At 36.2% G+C, this 25,911-nt stretch overlaps 1 protein-coding gene and 1 pseudogene across 1 annotated transcript in view; one reads left to right on the top strand and one right to left on the bottom strand.

Moving 5' to 3' along the window:
* Positions 1-25,911, top strand: part of GPC6 (glypican 6) — a 737,424-nt gene that overhangs the window by 514,086 nt on the left and 197,427 nt on the right. The window lies entirely within an intron of this gene.
* LOC115604615 lies at positions 18,839-19,015 on the bottom strand (annotated as a pseudogene).

Below are 25,911 nucleotides of genomic sequence, written 5' to 3'. Positions count from 1 at the left end.
TTCTGCTTAGGGATTCTTAAAGTAACTCTTGGAAAGCTCTGTCCAGAACTTGTGCAAAATCTCATTTCACATTTTTGTGGTTTTGTTTTTTCATTTCCAGAAGCAAGTTCTACAGTGGTGGAAATGCTGACATTGAAGGTGATTTAAATCCTTTTAGTTTTCCATAGATGGGACTAGTACTAGAAAATACTTGGTGAGGGTGGACCAGAAGGCACGTCATGTTATGAAGTACATCAGCCTCTGTGGGGGATTTTATTATTAATAATTGTTAATTTTTGTTATGAATGGTCATATTTTAACTCTAACTTTAAAAGTAAACAGCTTTCACAGCTTCCTCTGTAATTCCTAGTCAAGTAACCTGAAAGTGTTGTTTTAGTGCTTCTTAGTCCTTTCCCATCAAATGTCTACGAACTTGAAACAAAACCAAAATATTGATTGGAATGCATTATAGGGGACTTAGCTGTACTGCAAACTAACTTTGAAAACATTAGCATATGACATAGTGCTCCTTCTCTCATTCAAGATTTAGCCAAGTTCCTACTTATCTAATGAAGTGATACCTGGCATAACTGCAGATGGAGGACATTAGAGTCCTCTTGGCAAACAGCTGAGCAAACTGAATATAGAAGTTATTAAAGGAGTGTTGACTGGAAGGAACATATGTTGTAAAAACATGGCAAGCATTTTATCTCATTTTCTTTTCTGGTTGCAAGCCGTGCAGTAGATATGGCAACTGTTTTTTTGCCCAGGTTTTAATGTGGAAAGATGAGATGGCATGGGAAGGAAGAGGGGGAAGGATGTTTCTCCCATCATTGCACAAATGCTATTTGTTACAGAATATAGAAATGCTATAAAGTCATAGAACATATAAGATCATTTTAGGATAAAAAGGTCACTGACATTCAGTGGCATTTCTATTCCATGACATCTTGATTATCATTACTGACTGTAAGTCAGATGAAGAGCTTGTATTTTGATATCAGTCACGCCCACTGGTTCAGTGTTTGTTCGGAAAGAGTGAATTACATGACATTTACCTTCTGATTCACAAAGACTTTACCAGTGTATTTTCATTTTAGCCTGTTGCAAAGATAACCACTCTATTACCATGTTGGAAGCTGAAGATGCTTGGGGAAGCAAGCAATAGACATTTTTTAAACAGTGGAATAAATCTTCTTGCTGTCCATCCTCCCAGAACAGAAAGAAACTCCATGTCACTATGACCAAACATTAGAACAGTAAAATATGTTACATAAAGAATTAAATTATGGCTGATGTTTAGCAGTTTTCCCATGGTATAGGCCTCCCCTTTTTGCATTTGAAACTGTGCATTGGTATCCATTGCTTGAGGAAATTGCCTGCTATCACCAGAATTTGAAATTATGAGGTTTTGAGATGATATGACACAAACTTAAAGATTACAGTATTTATTTAGCACTTTATCTTCTTAACTTCTTGCTTCAAATATTTGGCAAGTATTTCTGTACGGTGGTAGATGCTGTGGTATTGGGGCCATGTTAAGGAACAACGATCACTGATACACTATATGGATGGTTACTTCTAGTTATATTCTCGTCACATGAGTTTGATTTAGGACCTCGTTAAATATTAATCTGAATGAATTTGCTCTTAAATTTCTACCTAATTTAAGTAGTAAGTGGACCTCATTTTTCTTTATGTGTTTGAATTAGCTGATATACATTTGTCTATGCAAACAAACTTCATTGCAAATGGATGTTTTGTGAAATCTTATGAGCAACTATTAAAGCAGCATTAGGATCCCAAAGTGGCTGTGGCAATCTTAATTAGTTTTATAGACTGAATCCAATTATTCTTTATTGGAAGCCATGCTGTGTAATTCCAGTGCTTGCTCTTGGTAAAGACTCTACTTCACTATTGAAAAAAAAAAAAAAAAAATATTTTTAAGAGGTTATCAAAATGTTCTTTACAGAACTGAAGAACTGTTTGCATGAACATGATGCCTGTCATTTTGACAAAATGCCAGGGAACACCAGGACTAAAAAAGCATATACTGTTTCAGTTTGAAAAGAGAAGCCAGGGCCATAACACTGACGACTGTCATGCCCTGAATCCCACGCAGACCAACCCACAGCAGCAGCACCATCCAGCAGGCCATCTTTTTGGCTGCTCGAAAGTGTTTTCTCAGCACTTGAGACTTACTACTCACCTAATCCTAGGTGATCTCCCCCTCAGGAAACTGCCTGATGGCCAACACTAGAAGCTGAAGCACAGATCTCCAAAGCCAGCAGCACAGGTCATTGCTCTTGGGTGTAAACATGCTGAGGGTAGGAAGGTGTGAGAATTAGCATCAACTCCTGTCATCTGTTGAGTAGCAAAACCAGTGGTTTACACAAATGTTTGCAATTCTAATGAAGAAGGTATGATTGCATGTAATTTAACAGACCTGATCAGCCTTGTTGTCCCTGAGTAGTGAAAATTCAATCTCTTGCTATTCAAGCACTAATTAAAAAAAAAAAAAGTCTTCCACTGATTCTAGTGGTAATAATTTCACTATATCTCTTTTCTTTACAGGGCTGAATGTCTTAGCATTTAGTTACTGTTAACAAGACCTTTATGGGCAGAATAGAAAATTTCATGTCCTGTTATAGCATTAGCATATTAAATGTAATTGTCAGATGGCCCTCTTGGGATTACTGCTCTTCATTGAAGCATATTCAGCTTTTTCTTCATTGTGATTTAAACTTCATTAATACAGAAATTCATTCCTTTTACTTTCCGTGGCACACTTGCAGTCAAAAGTTGTGTAAGCAGACAATTCATTTTGTTTGATTGATATAAATTTGATCTGATTGCATTTTGATTTGGAGTGGTCTGAAAGGTGAATTAGTCTTTTTGAAGTTGAAATAACCATGGAAATAGTTGTTCTATATAGAAGTAAATAAATTAGAAACTTTTTTTTTTTTCCTTTCAAGGTGTTCATATTTATAGAAATTTGCACTTAAATGGCTGGAGTTTAATATTGCTTAAGATTTCTAATAATTGGCTTTTGTTTTGGAAAGACAACCGTGATTAGTATAAGGAAGCAAATATTTTAAAAGTCATTCTTAAGGTCATAAAGCATGACCAAAGTTAATGTTCTACAGCATCAAGGCTCCTGTTACTAAGTGAACACAGTTCAGCCTTCCAGAGGTAGTGTAGTGGTGAATTTCACTGCTTCTCTGATTAAAATAGAAAAATAGGATGAGAAGTTGTTTTCTTAAAAACAGTGTGTAATACTCCCCACCCTGCAGTATTGTCAAAAAGCTTCTGACACTTGGAAGAAGAGAATAAAACATCACTAGCACCGGCCTTTATAACAAGAGGTTACTTCTCAGTTCTTCTGCCACTAATTAGCATTAACATCTAAACATTATTTTGCATTGTTTTAATTGGCAGTTCTACTAAGATTAGGACAAAAAATAGATGTTGTTGCCATGCATGGCTAATTTGCTATTATTTTTCCCAGTCTCGCTTGCTTTGTCAAACAATAATGTGTAGATTCCCCTGGCCTTGTGATACAAGCATAGCAACCCACCGTTTTAGGTGGCACAATGCATTCTGGTTTCGAGCAGTGAAACACACACATCATTTTTATATCTGATTTGATTTGCACAGTTGATGATGATCCTGAAAGAAGCAGTGAATGCTTTGCTTTCAGGAGATGGCAGGTTTGGAGCACAGGTCATGTTTGTATCAGGGAATCATTCACGTGGGGCAGTTATGAGGTACCAGCCTGCAAAAGCATTGCATGCACAGACAAAAGGTCTTGGCTTTGGTATCACAAAAAGAAAACCAAAGCTGGTGCAACACATGTTTTAACTTGATAAAAATAAAGCTTCCTTTTATCCCCATAGTCTTAGGATGTGTTATCTAAGCTTATTTCAGTTAGTGGTTTTTGTAAAAAGAATCCTTTTCTTTCTGCAATTCATTTTGATTTTGTCATTGGTATCTTTGCACTGAAGAAACATATTTTAATCCGAATGTATACATATATGATTGTGCACAGGGCACCAGCTCGTTATTTTTTTCCTCTCTTTCTTATTTAAACTTTTCAAGAGGTCTCAGTTTGAGTAAACATGACAAAAACTTTAATGGATAAAACAAGTTAACGATTATATAGCAAGCGTCCAATTCCAATTCAACATGGTTCAAAAAGAATGAGACAAAGATTGCCATGAAAACACTAATTTCTTTATGTGGAGAAGAGACAGCTTATTATTATGTAGTTATTTTACATGACATAATATCATAGAGCCATTTCTCTCTGTACGTGCTGGTGGCTGTGGCTCAGCTGAACACCAGATGGACCTTTCCCAACAAGCCAGAGGTGGCACCTCAGCCTTGACATGGACACCAAAGTGGATGTGGCATTTCACATTTTCATCATCTTCACTGGATTTGGTGAAAGTGGACAAGGGAATCATTCACTTAATCTAACAATTTAGATTTACTCTGCTCTTTTTGCCTAAGCTAAGGGCTCTAATCATAAAAGTGTTATGATCCACTGGATCATAGTCCAGGAGCCTTTGTCTTGGACTTGGGATTCACATTGTCTCTTTTTCCTACATACTAAGTGAGTAAAACTCAACAAGGTGCTTTTGTCTACAGAGCAGAATGCACAGACAGAATATAGACAGAATGCACAAAACTGCCCTTACCATGACAGCAAAGAAACAATGCCCCAAAATGCCCAAGTCTACTTGGTAAATCAGCCAAATTTGTTTCACCTCTTTCACAGTAGCTGAAAGGAGGAATTTGCCTAAAGGAATCATTCTGGAAACTTCCTCATCTCTGAGCTCCTAAAATGATGCTACCAAGAAATTTTGTTAGCAAGAAATATAGGTAATTGGTGGTTAAAAGTATGAGGGACCTGAAAACAAGCAGTGTAATGTAGTGTTCTCCTGGACAAGCACAGGAAAAGGGAGCAGCAAATCTATGTATAATCAGTCATGCTTCAGATCTTTATCTTATGTTGTAAATAGGTAGAGAGAAGAATAGACTGGCTCTGTTTAAAATGTGGGCTGTGGTTACTGAGCAGCACTAAAAACATCCAAGCCAAATACATTCTTGAAGATGAAAAGATGTTATTTATTAGCTCATAGACATTTTATTTGTGATCAGTTTATAGATTGTAGATGAAGAAGGGATGGACCAGCAGACACCGTTATGATAACAAACTCAGTTCTATTACAAAAGTGTTTTTCTAAATTAGCTCAGAAACAGAGTTAACACTCTGTTAGTGAAATCTGCAAGTGTCATAGTCTGGGACAAAGGCTGAAAAATAATTAGGAGGAATATAAAGAGATAGAAAACATGGGCAAAAAGCCCTCTTCTAAGGGTTCATAAGGAAAATGAACAATCACACACTCAAAGGAAACAAATCAAATTCCTAGGCAGAAAAGTTGAAATTAGAGCTATTTAATGAACAATGGAAAGATATAAAGTAATATTTATTACAGAAAAAAGAACAAGCTAAAGGTGCATGAGTTTACTAGCTATGTTACACAGAAATATCTAATGTGATGACCTGAATTTCAAGCAGAAAGGAGAGATATTTCATAAGGGTATAAAAACTAAGTAGAAAAATATAATTCAGAAAAGAAGATGTTGCTTCACACGGTAACTAAGCCTTCATGTCTAGCTTTGTACTAGCCTTCCAAACATGATGAGAAAATAAATTCTTCCTGCAGGAGAGGTATGGAGGGGATTTGCACTGCGAAGAAAAATCTAGGTTCTCAAGAATATGTACTAGATGTCCAAAGGTGATTTTTTTTTCTTTAGCTGTAGTAGTTTTGACACAAAAATATATTTTCCATAAAATAGCCTAAATATATATTCAGTAAGTTATAATTTGGAAATAGAAAACAACCATCTATCAGTAAATTTCTACTTTACAGAGAAGGTTAATCTGTAGTTTCTTTTATTTTATGTTACATTTATTGTAAAAAAATATCCAGAAACTTCAAAGCATGAAAGATTCATTTCACCATCCCAGAATTCTTTGCTTTTTTTTTTCCCAACAAATTGAGTTGTAAGTCATTTTCAGGTGGTTTCTCCGATAAGCTTAGGCAAGTGTAATTTCATGCAGTGCAATTCAGACTTACATTCCCACTGTGAAACAGAACTCATCAGTCTGTCTTCTGGACAGAAAGGCAAAACCATTCGGAATTACTTAGTGTCAGTTTTATTTTTTTTTGCAATGCAGCATAACTCTTTCCTGGGAATGGAAGGTACACTGTGTTTGTTTCCATTTATGGCCAAGAGCAACCAATACAATTCTAACAAAGCTATTATAACTATTTAGAGAACTACGTAGTTACTAATAGTGCCATATTAATATTGTAGAGAATTAAATGCTCTATTAGCTGAAGAATGAAGGCAGCAGTAAAAGTTTTTATCCTTTCTACTGGAGACTGGCATGGATAACAGACTGATTCAGCACCCTCACTATAGTTTTTCAGTTTAGTTTGCCAGCAAGAACACCACTTAATGCAAAACATGATGGTGGTGGTGTGATGGGCGGAGCTCACTAACTTGTCTCTTTGTCTCGAGCTGGCCACCATACAGTCATCAGGCAGTATGAACAGAAACCAGGATCCTGCAGTGATCTCTGCCTGAAGAGAATACTTTTCAAGACTGGAGCCATAATATAGCCATTATCATAGAATCATAGAATCATAGAATCGTAAGGGTTGGAAAGCACCTTAAGATCATCCAGTTCCAACCCCCCTGCCATGGGCAGGGACACCTTGCCCTAAACCACGTGGTCCAAGGCTCTGTCCAACCTGGCCTTGAACACCGCCAGGGATGGAGCATCCACAACCTCCCTGGGCAACCCATTCCAGTGCTTCACCACCCTCACTGTAAAGAACTTCTTCCTTGTATCTAATCTAAACTTCCCCTGTTTAAGTTTGAACCCTTTCCCCCTTGTCCTACCACTACAGTCCCTAAGGAAGAGTCCCTCCCCAGCATCCTTGCAGACCCCCTTCAGATACTGGAAGGCTGCTATGAGGTCACCACGCAGCCTTCTCTTCTCCAGGCTGAACAGCCCCAACTCTCTCAGCCTGTCTTCATATGGGAGGTGCTCCAGCCCTCTTATCATCCTCTTATCATCCTCTTATCAGTCTCCCTTAAGACTGGAGACTTTGTTTTCTTATCCAAGCCCAAGATGTCAGGGCTGCTTGCAAGAAGGTTTTGTTTGTGTCTTCTAAATCACACAAGAATGAGGAAAAAAGAAATTGATGACTTGATTAATCTTTGAAATGGTCAACGTTTGGGGAATTCTGTCAAGCTGATATTCCTATTTCGCTATTGACTAAGAAGTACCGGTCTTTTGCAACTCTTAAAAAGGGCAGAGGGAGTTCATTCCACGTTATTTTCACATTCCTACTTTAGTTTTAATTATTTCAGTAATCCTCAATCCACTGAATTACTTCATCTTCTATTCCAAAATCTCAATTTTTAAAGGAAGGGCCATAATATTGTAGAACTTCGAGGTAGAAGAAATAAATAAGAAATGGTGGCAAAGGATCTTCATTTTATGTTTCAATATTACTTTGATTATCACATGACATAGATAACGCGACAAACATGTATTTGAAGATTAATTGGTTTTCAGCCAATAGCCTTGTAAAGACACAAACTAGCAAAATCTTGAGCAGAAAAAATTGTTGTCTTGGATCAATCATCCTGATTTTGTTCTCAAACTATTAATAACACCAGAGCGTGTGTTGAGTGAGTTATCATAGATCCTTCCAGTATTGAATTATGAAATTAAATTTCAGTTTATGAAAACTACATAATATAAGAGAATTACCTGTTAAAAATTGAATTTTTTGAAGAAAGTTGATTAAGTAAGTGGTTTATTAGCATGAGACATTGGCAGGAATGAGGAAATCTGACAAAGGCTAGGAACAATCATGTAACAAAAGTGAAGAGACAAAGCAGGCACAGAGAAGAGATTCTTAGTAGGAGATATTGTGGCACCAGATGATGGATTCAAAATATGAAGACTGGTATTTGGAATAATTTTGTTATTTGGGTCTAATTTCTTTGTGCTCAGAAAAATATTTTTATACAGTTGTTTGAGCTGTTTGAAAATAATTCTAAAAATGTTTATAGTTCAAGGCAAGCTCTATGTTTAGTTGTTCCCTACCCCGTTTCCTGGTGCCTGATGGGCCTATTGCTACCTTAAAACACAATGAGCACTAACTGTCCCATCCTCCACCTCGTTACTTAGGTGCAAGATGTGTGAAAACAGCAAGGAAAGGCTTGTCAAAAGAGCATTCAGAAGTTTCATTTCTGCTACTGTACTTAAAGAGAGCTTTTCACAGGAGATTCTCTTCGCTTCAGGGGCTGGGATGGGTGAGAGGGTTGGGGTTCTTTAATTTAGGCAAAGATAGATGAAAGAGCTTCTAGAGAAAAACAGAGAACTGTGGAAGCCTGCACACACTGCAGCCAAACTACTCACCCCTACAACTATGTAACAGTTTCACTTCTCTACAAGCTATTTTTTTACTTCTTGTTGCATTCCTGTACTACTGTCATTGATCATTTACCTCCCATATATGCAATCATTTCTTCTACTGCTTTATTTCTCTTCTTTTGAGTGCAATTTTTATGAAATTTGTGGCATCACAAATGGTTATATCCCCCTCCAAACCACCTTGCCTCTGTGCATTTTAGTAGCCTCTATCATATTACAGTTCATTGCACTGTAATAAAAAGCATAAAAGCTTTCAAGACAGTTGGCGCTGTTAGGGTTGCATTTGCCTATTGCACCAGACATGGTACTCTTACAGAATAAAGCAGCAGATAAGTATTTAGACTGAAGTGGTCGTCTTCTTTCTCTAACTTTGTGTGATGCTTCTATGGAATGTTTTCTCGGTTGTCTAGAGGAGTTTCTATGTGTCATTCTCTGTTGCGATTTTCTTGCACCTTTAATTAATAGTTCTATTTTGAAATTCTATAAAGCATTAAATTTATTTTTCAATGGATACAAATTGCTTTCTGGAAAATGTTGGGGGTTTTTCTTTAGTTTGTTTCTTTGTTAGTTTTATTATAGGAGCGTGATGATAAGGTCTTAACCCCATATTTACATTCTTAAGTTTAATCACCTACTTTTGGGGAGGGCCAAGCAGTCTGTTCTGTGCAAGTTAATAGGATTTGTTAGATGCCTGGTCATTTTGAAATTACCCAAAGACTAATTTTGGTAGAGATTCTTAGTTGGAGTTTTTTTGAAACCTTGGTCCACATATCTAGCTGATTTTTTTGCATGAATCAGGAGCTGTAATTTTATGGATAGCTTGTAATTTATCATCTGTTTCTCTTAACACCCATCTTGTGCTCATCATTTACAAGCAATAATCAAAAAACCCAAAAAGTTGGCATCACATATAAATAAAATGAAAATGAAATTAAATAGCACTAGAAGGAAACTGTTATCATGCCAGGGAATTCAAGGAAATTGGGCCTGTTAAATGAGATGAACTAAATATATCCAGACAAAGCTCAAAATTTGCAAATCCTTTTTATCTCTTTGAAATATAAGTGTATTTCACTTCAACAAAGAGATATGCCTTTTTCTCTTCTTTATGAGGTGTCATATGAATTGTCTAATGTAAATGAAAAATTTTACCCTGCAGACTCAAAATTCCTTTTCCTTTACTGCACATGACAAGGCAAATAAAAAAATCTGAAAATCTGAAAAAAAATCTGAAATCTAAGGCAAATAAATCATGGTATCAATGAAAAACAGCAATCAGCACAAAAAAACCCAAAAAAACCCCAAAAACCCACCACCACAAACAAACAAAAAACCTCCCACAAAACCAAAAAAAACAGGGGGAGTGTAGGTAGTTAGAATGTGTATGAGAAAAGGCGTCTTCATGACTTTAAGAAACAACAGGGCTTCTTTGTCCAGTACTGAGGATCTATTCCTCTTTGACTCACAAGGAATTCTGCTTTAATTATTTACCTTCAGAGCTCTTTTATAATAGGCTACGTGAATTTCTAAATGGAGGTGTCAGTCTGGCCCTTGAGGCCCGGTGATGTCTTCCTATCAGGTCAGGATTTGATTTCTAGAAGCTATTTGTTGCTTCTAGTGGTTTTTGTCTTCTGTGAGTATGAAGAATTCATGTTACACCTGTAGCATGCAAATACTACCAGCAGGGTTGTGGTTATCTTTCAAAACCTATGTCCTCTTTTGTTAAAACTGTTTCTGTCCTACATGGGATGCCTGTGAGATGTGAACGTTGGTGTGTATAGTACAGCTGTTAGTTTAATGGCTTGGAAGGTACTGGTACTTGGGAATTTAATACCCCTATACTAACCCATAAAAGGGCTGGGCTGATCAAATATTAGGGTTTTTTTTAATTCTTCTCTTAGGATTTCTCAATTATTTTTGCAACTGTTTCTAGGTTAACTATCTCTGAATCAAGAAATATTACTGGATGTTCAAGGTGTAATTTCAATCACATCTCTTTTAGCTTCCAGACCCAATGAAGACTTCTGTTTCATCGTCACTCTTGGCATTAACTTCTGTCTATGCTCAACCTGAAGCTTTCAGCCATAGTATGCATCAATCCTGGAAAATGGGCTCTCTCAAAACAGTGCTCAGTTGCCACCAAAGCAGACTGTCTGACTCCCTGTCTGCCACAGGGAGAGACCTCTATCAGGGCAGATTGCTCTGAGCACAACTGGTTCAGTCTTAGTGGTCTGCTTAAGAGCAAATAAAGTAGTGACTTGCACTAAGATTTGGCACCATTTTTCACTTCAGGTGTGAAAAGTCCAACCTTATGGCTAATTTTTTTTGAGCATGGCCATCAAATTCATGTAAGAAACCTAGACCAAATCAGACACTGGCAGCTATGTACAAAGTGAGCCAGCTGTGCACTTGGGGCTTTTCAGTGTCTGACAGAGTTTGCCGCAGGTTTTCTGTCATGGCCTTGCAGCTTTTTGAAATATACTGTTGTCATAGGTTAGCCTGCTAATACAGCCACTGCATTTTCTTCAGAGGGAAAGCTCTCATCTATAGCTTCCAGGCATTGTAACTGCACATTAGCGTGCAGAAGAGCTCTAGCTCTCATAAGGGCACCCAAAGGTAAGTAAGCCCTGTGAAGAGAGCAATAATTTATTTCAGTTAGCCTGATCTTCAGGCCAAATGCAAAAAGACATTGCAGGAAGGAGCTTTTCAGTCACTAGAAATTGAGCCCTCCCTTAATGTTTCCTGAAAAGGGACAGACTTACACTGTATTGTTTTCAGTGAGCACTTCAGTTTTGTATCTAGGAAAATGGAGATAATGCGAATTTTAATTTAGAGTTTGTGAGGCAGAAGCCGTAGTGCTCAATTCCACATAAATGCTTAGATGAAAAATAAAAGCATGTAGCAAAACTAGAATTTATATTTCCATAATCAGAAAGTTCTTGTAGTCAGCTTTCTGCTCTTCATCTTTTTAAAAACATTTTACTAGCTGAAAGCTTACAGCAGAAGAATTACTATATGTTTAGAAAAGCTTGTTTGACATGAAATCTCATTTGGAAGAATAAGTCTTTTCTGGAAATTTAAAGTTGAATGTCATGTCAGTTTCGAAGATTTTTTCTATTATGATTATCTTCATTTACTTTTCATGGAGTTAGTGTATTACATCACAGTGGGAAAATAGACTCTGGTACCTATTAGTGGTAGAAGAAATGCACTTACAGGAGACAATAACAAAGATTCATAAGAAGCTGCAGTGACACATTTTATACAAATGGCCTTTCCATAAGTTTGTTGCTCCTTGCTGAATAGCAGTCATTAACTGCAAGAGATGGCTGGCTTCATGAAGAGTTCTAGGAAGGCTTGATTCATTTATTAATAAGAAATCCTGAACCTGAATTAACCAACCAATTTAGATAAGACCATCTGTCTTTAGATAAGACCATAAGATGTGACTGTAATCTGAATAATGGTTTTGTAATAAGTATATTATGGGGTGAAGGACAAGCAGATATCAGCTTTGTCATATTAGCTTCCAGGAAAAAAAATTAGCTAATTTGCCACTGTGGAACGTGGAATGTTTTTTCTTTAACTCTTAGCTTATCCTGTGTACAAGTAGACCCCGTCTGTATTTTCTTTACCATGTAATAATGTCAAAACCAAAAAGAAAATGGGTTACAAATGCACCTTTTGGAACACTCTTATGGTCACTCATTAGTGGTGATAAATCTGTTTTGTTCTAGCTTGATTCTGCTTGGTGTTACTTGATACTCTGACTGACATGAAGATGAAATGGCAGGCGCTAGTTTATCAGCTATGCCAATGTTGCTTGGTTTTGCTTTGTTTAGTTGCCCTTTCTGGACTAATACAAGAAGTTAATGTCAGCTAAGTACTGAGAGTGCTGGAAAATGGTCCTTTTATGTTTGGATGTTTGGCGATTAGAAAATGGAGAAAGCACATGTAATGCTGACTTGTCAGCTCAAACTCTCCTAACAGCTTTTCCAGGTTTTTTATATGGATTTTAAATAATACTATGGATTAAGCTTTATTACTCACTATCGTGCTTTTATTAACACTCTAAAACTGAATTTTATAGAAGCATTGTCCAGTTAAGTAACAAGGATAAACCTTTTCTTTGGTCACACAAAACCAGGCATTAATCCATATGCATGAAGATAAGACAGAAATAAGTGCAGATCTGTATGTCAGTGGCTTTTCTAAAAACACATTTCAAAGAAGAATGTTATGTATTTTGTACCAGTTTCTTATTGGGCTATTGCCTCCTCCTGCATCTCAATCTCTTTGAATACAGGAAAACGAACCAAATGAACAACAAAGAATATAGAACTACTGATTAGAATATTTTATTTAAAAAGCAAGTTATATTGGATGAAACATAGCCTTTCAAAAACTTGTTCATATGCCCTTAGGAGTCTGTGTCATTTGGAGCATTCAGTAGATCCTAGCCAGCTGAATTTCTATATGCTTAGTTTTGCAAGTTTAAATTTGGAAAATGAAGTGAATAATGAGTGTTGGGAAACTCCAGAAGATAAACCAGACTGGAATTTTATGGTTAGTGTGACAGTGGTTTGTGTGTGTTACTGTGGGTGTTGGATGTCAATACAGCAGTGCACCCTGAAGTGGTCATGACTATCAGTACCTGAGTATCAGCAAGTTCTTGATCCTCTTAAGTGCTGTTCCTTCATTTATTTATACTGGTATTTATATTTCCAAACTGCCTGAAACAGTAACACAAGGTAGTACAGGATAAAACCACTATGAAAAAAATACATTAAGGAAGCCTAAATATAAAAGATACTAAATTTCCTTTCACTTCTCATAACCGAGTTCTTTCCTGTGGATATTGTGATGTGAAAAATTACATCAACACATTTGTGTGCTTCCATGTTTCACAACACACATACAGGAACGTAAAGCAGCGAACGATACCAAGCTCTTTGATCTTCCTTACTCTCTGCTCTGGGGGTACTGTCTTTTACAGTCTGAATGCTGAGTTTCAGGGACCCATACTGACTCTGAGGCACCTTTTAGGTAAACAGCTGGCTATCCTTTTTCCTAATCAGAGGCAGAAAGCAATCCAGTATTTTGATGAAAGTAACCTGGCCAGGTCTGGCACCAGGATCAAGGCAGGCCCTTGATACGTAGGACAGGGCCCTCCATGGATGTCAGACTGAGAAGAAGGTGAGGCCACACTCAGCTTCTAAGCCTCCAGGAAAGCAAAGAATCTGAAACTGATTCTTTTAATCAAAAGATCCAGTTATTGTATTGACTTTTTCAGAGAGGGAGGATAATGAGTTTTCTGTGCAACTTAATGAAGTATCACCAGAGAAAAAATTACATAATATGAAATCTTTAGATAGGATTGAAAGAGCACATTTTGTATTTCCAGAACAGTAAAGATTCATTGCAGCTTCTCATTTCTTAACAAACCCCGACATGAAAATGCTGTCTGTCCATAAATCCCACTCGATCAGTCTGGACAGGGAGCTGCTTTATGTTTGCATTCATACACTTTTAAAGCTGTAAAATAGTATCCACAAAATTTTCTGAAGCAATTCATTTTTTTTAGTAAATCTCTAAAGAGATATAAGGAGCAGGAAGCCTTTTGTATTTGCAGGAACACAAGATTTCAGCCAGGAAATGCAATCCAGGCAAAATGAAAATGAACTGCAGGTGCTGATTGCTGACTTGCAAAGATCAGAAGGTTCTTTCACATGGAAAATAAAACAAAAAAAAAAGACATCAACAGTAAGCCCAAAAACTTGCAAATAATATTGCAACATTTTAGTCATGATCATTTTGTTTTCTTTGTATCTTTGTATGTTGTTTTTTTCTAGTGTATTTTTGGAGTTGTGACTAAGTTCAAAATGCAGTGTTTACTTTCAAGGAATATGCGAGGCTTAAAGTAAAAGGAAATTGGTTTTCAGCCAAGGCTTAGATAAGTTAAATGTGTAACAGTTTTCATTATGTTTTGGAAGACATTTTTGGATGAGGATTGTTACACCTGTTACACCTTTTAGAATTGAAGATCATGTCTTGTATAGGTGAATTCTGCTGAATATGATTAATTGCAGAAAGCAGCCATTGAAGCCTTGGAGAGGGGAAGAAAAAGAAAAAAAACAAACTTCTATTTTAAAATGAAGGTTGTAGTCAAGGTTACTTCAGGGTGTCACAAAAGTGTGACTGTGACAAGATTTAGTGACAATCTAAGGGCAAATTAATGCAAGATCAGTGGCCTGACTATTGATTCTTATCATGGGATCCTGCTGAAACGAAGTTATTATTTAATTACACTTTTACTTAGACTATAAATGGTTCCCAGAATAGACTGCACTCGAGTTTGATGTCTACAGCTTCATCTTCACTTTCTTTTGTGTTCATAAGTGAGTAGGGAATGCAAATATGCACTGAAGAAAATTTTCATGTATTATACCTCACATGCTGTCATTTTCCCACAAAAAAGCAAGCAAGCAAATGTTTTCACTTTTCCATTCAGAATATTCTGTGATATAATTCTGAGTACAGGAAGCATGTCTTGAAATCTCTGAGGATTTTCAGGTCAAAATTTCTCTACATTTCATTCAAACAAAACAATATTTGAATGGTTTTCCTGCTCTTCTTGAGTGGTTTAAATTATTCTTTTTTCACCATCTCTAGAAGTAGACTCTAAAGTTACTGTTCATACTAAATGCAAGTAATTTAACTGAGACCTACAAGAAGTTAATAAGTAATTGGGACTTAAGATACAGCAGCAAGGGGTTTGCTATAGAAATTTATTAGGAAAACTTAAGCATCTGTAAAATGACACGAACATAAACTGAACAATCAAAATTACATTGCTGCACTATTATATCCTTGATTCTGAATCAGATATATTTGGCAAATTTGTGACTAATAAAAAGTTATCATTAATTCAGGTTTAAATCTCTTGTGTACCAAGATTTAAACCATTTTGTCAAATTACACAGATTTTAAGACTCAACGATTAAGAAGATGCAACTGGTTGTCATTATAATGTTATTGTATGAAAAGTCATATGTAAAAATAGGCAGAATTCACATTTTAAATGCAGGATTATGTTTGGTGTTTTAGAACATGGAAGCATCTAATTCTGTGCTTGTATTATACATACTGCAGTGGAAACAGTCTTGCTCAGAACAAAAATCTTAGAAAAATTATAATTGTATTGAGGGAAAAATCACAACTCAGTTTCACAAAAAGTTGATTAGAGATTTAGAGTCTAATTAATCAATTAAAGGCAGCAAAATTTAATTTTTTGTTTTGGATAAGAGTAATACATCAAACCAATCTGCGGAGTTTAACCTGATCTTCACTGTATCCCACCATATTAATGAAAGCTTCATCTCCAAAGACGCTTTTTTGTTTTGTATACTGTATTTTTACATTATTTAAAAAAAAAAATCAAACCAATACCATATCATCCACAGAACATGAAAGATAATAGATGTAATGCATGATACAAACACAGCCTTCTGCAAGTACTACTGTACTTTTAGTGACATAGCCAAGTGTTATTTAGTCCATGGTGTGGACTTTTCTCCTGCAAATGCTATTCTTATTTTAAAACTTTTCCTGAGAGAGGTAAAAAGTCAGCGTATTGGATGAGTAAGTAACGTAATAGCTTCCTTTAATAACCGTCTCTAGTTGCCACTCAGACATTCAAAAAATAAACAAATAAAATGTAGTGCATATGGGGTTTGCATGCTAATTCAGTATCATGTGACTATCCATTAAATGATAGTATAGCAAGATCGATATGTTAAAAAAAATGGAAGACTGAAGAAATTTATTTTCTCTCTTGTGCACCAAAGTTCATAAGTAATAGAGTTAAAATTTTCACATCTATTTTCAACTGCAACAGAGGGAATATATACATCTAAATTGGAGAGATAATATATAAAATGTTTTGTTAATGCTTTTCCTCTGAATGAAGAAATCCAGCTACAGGGAAATTATTCTGGTTCAGGTTGTCTTTCACTGCCCTTGACACTTGACAGTTGTAAGGTTTAAGAGAGAGAGGCTGCTTTCTGTGCTTCAAGATTCCAGTCTTGGCTCAATGTGTTCTCTTTATAAAGTATTTTTTTACTTCTAATGTCTTTAACTTTTCCTCATCACACTAGGTGCCTAGCAGTTCTTTTTGTCTGATCTCTAGCAGCAGCAATGTCACTGATCTCACCATTTTGTAAGTGTGTTCACGCAATCAGTCAGAAGCATGGTAGGTAGAGGAAGAAATGGGAACATGGGTTGTAAAGGGCTGTAGGAACCCACTTCCATGAGTCATTTTGTACAAGGAAATATTTCTATATTTTTGTACTTTTATTATTCCAATATTATTTGCCAAAGCTGTCTTTGGTTTTTATACCTGCAGTTGTTGACAATGCACAGAACAGCTGGATCAACTCTCGTGTTTTGGCACTTAGTGAAAGGCAAGTGTGGGCCAACTGACATATCCTAATCTACTTACTAAAGACTGACCTTTCTGTATTAAGGAAAAAATTGGCCACCCTCACAGCTACAATTTCTATTCTCCTTGAAAGCCCAAATGTTCTACACAAAGAGAATAGGAACAAAGTCTGGTTGAAATGTGTTTCTGAGGTTGGAGGAGAGTCAATAATCCACTGACCAAGACATCAAAGAATAATACAGGGTCAATAAAGGCAAATATATATAGTGTTTAGTGTTGACATTAAAACAATTCCAAGCTTTCTCATTTGTGTGTTTTATAATAATTTCCTGATTGTTCTAACTAAAATCTGAGACACTTATGCCTACTTAAATCTGAGGTTGACTAAACCCTGTATTTGTTTCTCTCCATTATCTGTAAAAAGGTTCCAAATGACTACATCAGATGTTGATGCCTAGATATAGAATTAAACACCTAAGTGATATTAACCCCACCCTTCAAATGGCATTTTACTGACATGATGAATCAGCAGGTGATCCCAGTTTGATTCTTGGGCCAGAGATACTCGTGTTATAGGATCCAATTACTGTTGGCTGTTACATTTAAAATACCTTATGTAGGTATTCTGAAAATCAGCTAAGCATAAGCAAATTTACTCTTTCATTTGCTCTGGAAGCAATGCTTTAAATCCAGGCAATACATGGGATGGCTAGGAGACCTTGCACAGCTTTGAACCTCACAGCATTTGCCCATGTAAATAAAAACTTGAACCTTCATAGTTGTCAGCGCAGCATCTAATTTATTCACTCTGCTGCTGTTTAAGAAAGAAAACCAGGTATCTTCTATCTTCTAGTTTTTCATTGGAAATGTTTCAGCAGCCTTATAAGACATAGATCTTTAAGAACTAGTGTTCTACTTATGACATTTATTTCTAGAGATACTGTCGGAAACAATGTACTCTTTGCTGAATGGACTGGCATAGGGAAATTGTGTTTTTTTATGATGGTTTGTGGTACCTGGACCAAAGTTGTCAGGTTCAGAATCTGTTCCAATGTCCACCTTTATATACACAACACACTATCAAGTTTGTAACATTTCTCATATCCATTGGAAAATTTGATCTCTCTGCCAAAGATTTACACTAGTACTAACTTCACAGTGATATCTCTGTTGTCTTCTTTACTGAAAGCAAATGACAGTACTGCACTCATAAGGAAATTTCCAAACTTGTGAAATACCTTTGTGTTTTGGGCATGACTGAAGCTTCACTTACTTTTAAAAGGTTTGGAAAGAGGTTGTGGTACTGTAGCTGACAGTTCATCCATACCGGAGATGGTAATGATGAGACATCTTTCAGCAGGCATTATAAATGGATATCTGGCATTGAGAGTGCCTTTGTGGTTTGAGTGTTTATCCTTGTGGCTCTGGAAACCAGACCATGAGGTGGATTATATTGCTGCATATAAATTGTATTCTAGCATGTTTTATAAATCAGGTGGCTTAATCAGATAAAGACAAACGGCAGTGAATTGGCTTAAATATAAATTTACTGTCAGGCAGCCATTATACAGTTCTGTATTTTACTTTCACTGGATTATCTAACTTACGCAGCAGTAAATTCAGTCATTTGCCACTTAGAGACATGGGTCAAATGGTTATTCAGTCCAATCTCTGTGGTCCTTTCAGGTTCATCATGAATGGGGGTTTTGCCATCTAGCAAAGACTGACATCTTATTTAACAAGTTGTAGAACATCTTTCACTTTGTTAAAGGAGAACTTGGCATGAGGGGGGACAATTGCCCTGGCTGGCTGCAAGGGTATTCAGGACCAGTTCAGTCCACAGCGTAACAGAGTAGTTTTATGCACAGATATCGCATCCTGACACACCGTCATAATTTGGCCATGGTTCCTGGTAGCACAGGTTGATGCATAGAGTGGATGGAGGAAGCAGTTACTCCTTCCCATGCCCTCCAAATCCATTTCATACAAAATCTTCAAGCTGAGATATATCATATATTAAAGTGATAAGAAAAGATGATGTTCTTGATCTTAGCCAAAGGCTGGGAAATGTGCATCTGGGACAGGGTCTTCAGTACGTACTGCAGAGCACTTCCATGCCACTGAGGATGATATAGGTGCAGTGTTTTCAAGGGCTGTTGACAGATCTAAACCATAACACATAAATGTTATTTTGTATGAGTGATTTCTGCACTTAAGCAAAAATGAAAATCAAGTAAATCAAGACAATTACAGTAGTCTGTTGTGATAATTGAAATTGTTGGGTTTTACGTTACTATGGCAAAATGTCTGAGCAAAAGAAAGTAATCTTAGGCTACATTTATAGATCTGCTGCCTTCTAGGTCCTCATCAGTCCAACACAGAATGTATTTTCTTGCTCAGTTTTGGGTAAAGAAAAATAAAAAATGACAGCTTACCTGCTGAGAATTTATGAGGAAAAAATATTAAAAGGAATGTTTTCATATGGTTGTAGACTCTACCTCTGTTTTGTATATCAACCTAAAATTCACAGTAGATTGAATGAAGACTTAATAGTAAATTCACATTTAGTCTATCTCTCCCTTTAAGGAAAAAGCAAACCTGATTGTCGGATATAATTTTATAGCGTAAGTTTCTGTTCGCTTCCTGCAAGAGTGAACAAATAACCAGTTTGAACTCAGCAAATTTTCTTTCATTGGGTACTCACTTATTTCAAACCAGTGCTACAATGTCCTCACTTTCCATTAGAATACTTTCCAAAATCTATAGTACCTAAGCCATAATTTTATAACAGGTATAATAGAGGCATTTTGCTGTTGTCATTCACCCCTCTGTTAAATATGGGGAAACAAGACAATGCATCTAATTTTACTATATATTTAGATGATTGTTTGTTTATGTGGACATGAGTGTGAAGGAAGAAGAAAGCTGGATCTTTTACACAGAACTAGTTTGTTTTAATATGATCCAATAAAACAATTTCAGGGAAATTATATACTTGATTTCATATAATGTAGTCATCTAGTGCTAGTACTTTGGACCATGTTTTTCTTTAGCACGCAACTTAGAGGCAAAACACTGAGAAGAATCCCTGTTCTTACTGTGGAGGCATTAATTCTCCAAACTATTCTAAACTTAATCATTTTCCTTTGATTCTCTTACAGTGGCTTGGAGGTAAGACACACAGACACTAGTGAGGACCCCTCTGTTGATAGATTTTGAATCTATAGAGAAGGAGGTACTAGCAAGGGATTTAAAAAAAAAAGAAAATAAAAGAAAATAATGCTTAAATGGTGGGATGAAGATTCAAATTTACTTTCTACTATGCAGTTCCAAAAGCTGCAAGTGCAATACTCAGCAGAAATGTGTGCACGCATCCCATAAACGGGTCATTCCAGACCATAGTCATCATCCCAAGGTGCACTTGAGCATCTGTTAAATATTTTATATATGGTATTTGTATTTACAAATAGCTTTGTGAAAATCTAACGAGCATTTGAAAGACCATAAAAGAGGAAATGTTAACATGGAGCTATAAGGTGATCTCACATGATTTGGGCCCACATAATGCAGTGGGGATTTATTGATCCTATAAATAGATGGCGAGCTATTTATAAAGTATCTTTCTGCATCTGTGCTACTCTGAATTTATTACCAGGACATTGTGCATTGTATTGAAGAGCCTGTGGTTTATTATTAGAACCCAGCAATGTATATTTAAGGTATCCCTTACTGTACCTTAAAAATCTGACACTCTTCTTCACTTTAGAAATCAGGAAAACAATTTAAGATGTTCCCTTTCAATCTCTGTGCTTGCATATGATCCACACAGACTTTGTTTTACTGTCCTGTCTATTGTGCTCCATCTTGTGCTTCATTCACATCATGAAATGAAACAGGAGCATATGCAAAGCATTATATACTCTGTTGTGTCCTGGATAACCAACATCTTGCTTTCTAACCAACATCTTTTTTCTTTTCTTGAAAGTCTTCAACAAATAGTCAGTCTTTAAAGCATTCTTTCCATTTCTTATTGGCCTTTTGAATTTCATGAAGAAGGACCAAGAATATGGGCAACTTGAAAAAACATGTTTTGTTTCTATAGATTCCTTTGCTTTTTTCTCCCAAATAGCCCAGGGCTACTTGTGGGATTTTACCCTTTGAACTCACTTGAAAAATGTTTGATGTAGGAATACAATGAAGTTTATCAAGTAGACAAAGCTATCAACCTTGGAGTTGCCTGCAAGTGGAGTTTACTCACTGCAAATACGCAGCCCAGACAATTCATCAGTCATGTGGGAAAGCACCTGTAAGGAATCTGCATATACTTACTTGCTGTGTCTAGGAGATTGGCATTGTCAAGAAATTCAGACAGTGATCACCTTACTATAAACTTTAAAGTGTCTTTGGCTCCATCCATGTTTGTTAGAGCAGGAAGGAGCTGGAACATGTTGGGTCAGTCTGTTGTCAGTTGTCACCTCAAATTATTGCATAACGTATCATTGACCAAGACTGCCAATATTATGTATGCATTTATTTCTTTCTCATCGGGGCTAGTGTGTTCTTGCTGACATTGCTCAACTAAGACATCCCACAGCCCTATGCACCACTCTCAGCTTCATGCCCTTTTTAAGTCAGTAAAACAATTCACAGGTCAGTGAACAGCGAACAAGACTTACTTGGTGAGTAGTTGTGGGCACTTATGAGTGATCAGAACAGTTTTGCTGCTCTCTCTCTCTATTTGAGGGAACTGATTTTCTTCTTAGGTGCTTTTTTGTTTTGCACTGGAATCACAGACAGGCAGTCAGTAAGACTGCTCTCGGGTATGCAGTCTGCATTTCAAGCTTCTCAGGTGTTGCAAGCAGGACAAACTGACCATAATTCACATCATTTTCTTATCCAGATACTACTGCACAACATGTCTAACTGATCAATTTGATCATTATCTCCTGCTGTGGCAGTTCTCTTTTTCTGTCTCAACCCTTTTTCACAATTTTCCCTTCTGCTTATCTGGGGGTTTGACTTCCAGATTATCAAGGACCTCCTCTTCTATTTCTGATTTGTGCCTGGGTAATACTTAACCTACTTTTCTGCAAATTTTTTTTTTCCTCCTGGTGAGCACAGAACCACTTTTGCTTGATTATGCAGAGCCTAGTCTGGCATTTTTTCCTCACCATTCTTTCTTAATGCCTCTTTCAATTTGGCTCTTATGACTATTCTACAAGGCAATTGCACATCATTGCCCAGTAACATTCTTCTACTTTTCCAGTTGGAAAAAAACAGTGGATTCTTCTTGCTTACCTTTAAACATACACATGGTGATATTTTTGCATGAATTAGTCATTACAGCACCAAAAGAGAGAGGAATAAGAGAGTAATAATTTTAGATGCCTGGTTTTGGGTTGAAGTGAATACGTTTAAGGGAGCATAGGTCAGATTTTGGTATCTGTGTATAGTTGAGCAAATCATAGTAAGGACCTCTTGTAAAATGCTGAACATTATGGGTTTTCTTTTTGCTTCCAAATTATTCAAAGTAGCTAATTGCAGGGGGATTTCTGACCCTACTGCTTACAGTCATGTCCTATTCTATTTTCAGCCCTGGAAAATCTAGTGCATACTTTCCTCTTAATCCAAGGCTCTCTTGTCTCGTGGAGGCCATAGACATGTCTACATGAGGCTGGAAGAAATGAGCAGACTCCCTTTTAAGGGAGATGCACTGGGTTGTTTTCTCCAGGAAGAAAGCAGAGAGTGTCTTATTAAGAGAGTGTCTTAAAGTTTATGATCCAGAAGAGATGGTGAGATTTGAAAAGCCTAACAGCTATGAGATTCCTTCCTTATTTCTGTGCAACAGAAAACTTCTCATCTCCTGGGAGTGGAAGAAAGAAATTATTTCAAAGATTTTTCACCTTAGCTTTGCCCTTGAAACGCTGGGGAAACAACAGACAAAATCCATACCTCAAATTCTGTTTAATGTGGGCTTACTCTAACAACAGATGTGAAAGATAAATATTTTTCCGGAAAATTTTCAGGGCACATTTTTCAGCTCAGTAATATCTCACAGCATGTAAACCCCCATATACTGGAGTATTTTGTCAGCTTGCACTATTTTCAGTCTAAGAAATTCTCAGTTTAATCATATTTATAATCAAGCAGCATTTTTCTAGCCAGTTTGTTTGAACTTGATTATGCCTCTGACAGGTAAAATTTAAGGGATGTAAGAAGAACATTTTAATGTTTTTATGTTGTTCATCTGAGCATTCAAACATTTTGTTTTGTAAAAAACTTAAATAGCAAAAAAATAATGCTTTAAAACATCACTCAGAAGTGATTCAAGAGATTAAAAAAACAGCTTTAAAAAAAAAATCCCTGTGACTGCAGCTTTCCAAGTGGTTTTCTAAATTTGGTTTTTCTGTATTCAGATAGCCTGATAAGTAATTTTCCCAGTTTCCTAAAAATAGGAGAGGTCTTTTCCTCTCTAAATAGAGGTTCAGTCTCGCTCATTTTGTCCTTGTGTGGTTTTGCCCTTGACTTCTGTGGGGAAGTTGTGAAATTCCACAGTTCATTTCTCCAAGAATAATTTATTCTTTGATATACAACCTCCTGATGTAATCACTTAGACACTTGCAGTCCTTATTTTCCTATAGCCAGTTTCAGAATTACATGTCATGATAACTGAGGTAAATCTCAGATTAAAATGATACTTATGAGCAGTGTTGAAAAATTCTGGTGCATAGCTTTTAGGGTTTTATCCATATATATACCTTTAAAAATTGCTTGTGATATTTCATTTTTTTCATCTGTAAAATGGAGGAGCAATATTTGTCAACCTTCCAGAACTATACATATACTGGAACACACCTATAGACATACTTAGAAGACCAAATAAGTATGAAAAATGCCTCAAATTTTAATAAGTCTTGAAATTAAATCCATTTGCCATATTTCTCATGATTTCAACATTGTTGACAATGGAAAAGGACATCTCAGTTGGGCAAGAACAACTGCTAAAAGTTCCTCTTCTTTTAGAAAAAAATAAGGTGGTTCCTCTGAGTTGCAGTGTGGTAACTGCTTAATGCTGCACAGTTTGTATCAAATAGTAAATATGTAATTTCTTTTTTACAGTATAAAATTTTCTAGCATTCAATTATATTGCCCTAAAATTATTTCTAATAGCTTAACTACCATATTGAACTACAAATTCTTTATTTTTTTTTTTTAAATTCGTACTTTATTGGACATGAAAATATTACAAGTAAATTTACCTTGTTTTATCTCATCACATTCTAGAGATATACTATCTCAGAACTGGGGGAATCTTACAGCTGTTTAGCTGGCTGTAGTGGTTTACTTTTATTTTCATATTATTCAAGCACAAAGTCAAAGATGCTAGTATGAAGCTGTAGTACTCAAACCAGGTCTTCTACCCCTCAGTCATCTGGGATGCTATGAATTGTTAAAAAGATAACTATTTTTATCTTTAGGAGGTTAGTATTAGACTGGGCATTTGGTTGATATAAGCAATTATTCTCAAATTGACCTTCTACAATATAAATTCCCAATTGAGTATGGCTGATGCAGTATTTCCATTTTTATATCAGGTGGTGCTATAAAAGCAGTGAATTGAGATCTTAGCATCTAAAAGCCAGACTGAAACAATAAGTACTTCAATAAAGTGTTCAAATATCTTATGAATATTAGTTAACTATGAATATTAGTTAACTATGTAGTTACACACAGAGGTATTTTCAGCTGAAACCTGATGAAAAGAACTTACTTGATATCTAGATTACTAAATGAAATCAGCACTAGCACAGTGCTCATGAAAATAGCCAAAATATGGACAAGGAGAAAAACAAACCATTTGGATCCAACTGTGAGTAAATCTTGTTTGAAGAAAAGAAAGAGCAAAAGGAAGAAAAACATCATTGCCAGCTAAGCTTTACCTGCTTTCCCTAGTATTAAAAAAATCAATAGGGAGCAATTGTAACATTTTGAGAAGATAGTGTGAAAGATATATGACAAAAAGTAGCAAATGATTGGGCTAAACTTTAGTCTGATGTTAATTAAAAATGAAAAGAAAGAAAAAAAGACCTATAGCTCTTAGGATGGGTGATCCAAAGGTTTGCTGTAATCCTGTGTACCCTATAAACTTTGCTTCATGATGCATCTCAATCTGATCTCAGTTACTTCACTGTTAAAACGGGTGATAAGAAACCCTTTTTTTTGTGCATAGAAAAAGTTTCCTCAGTTCTAGCAGGCTGAATGCAATAATCAGCAATTCTTAATTAAAGATTTTTCTTCCCTCTATTCTGAATTACAAGTATGAACTTCTATTCTTTATGTCCCATTTGATTTTAAATATAATTTTGGATAGAAATACTAGAATTATTGAACATTATTGATGTTCATTGAATTATTTAATATAGAATTATTGAATATTATTGAACAGGAAGCGCTCTCTCCAGCGCACCATTGTGCACCATTTACATGGGATTGCAGGAATATAACTCACCCTCTTGAATAAAGGAAAGTATTTGATACTTCACCTTGAACACCAAATGGGAAGGAAGTAGAAGTTTCCACTTTTTATCCAGCAGCTGGTTGTTAATGCATTCATCAAGTTTGTGAGAAATAAAATTCAGTCCTCCTCTCCTTCCCAGACTATAGGTTATTCTAGTGTAGAGCATTTTAAAAGAGTATCATCTACTTCCTGGGCCAGTTGGCTAGAAATCAACAGGTTCCTACCACCAGTTTCCCCCCAAGGTCTTCATGCTAAGGGGTGACTCCATGTGATTCCAAATTGGATCAGTTTCTTTGGGAGCATAGGAAATGCAGGAATAAGTTGTGTCCCCAGCTGTTGTCTCAGGGGTGGCACTTGGTTTTGATTAATTTTGCTCATATTTGACAGATTTTATTATATGCCAAGAAATGGCAGTATCTGGACCTAAGTATGGCTTTATGCTGTGAG

Source organism: Strigops habroptila, chromosome 2, assembly GCF_004027225.2.
Source record: "Strigops habroptila isolate Jane chromosome 2, bStrHab1.2.pri, whole genome shotgun sequence".
NCBI classification, from domain to species: Eukaryota; Metazoa; Chordata; class Aves; order Psittaciformes; family Psittacidae; genus Strigops; species Strigops habroptila.
This window is presented reverse-complemented; position numbering and strand designations above follow the sequence as displayed.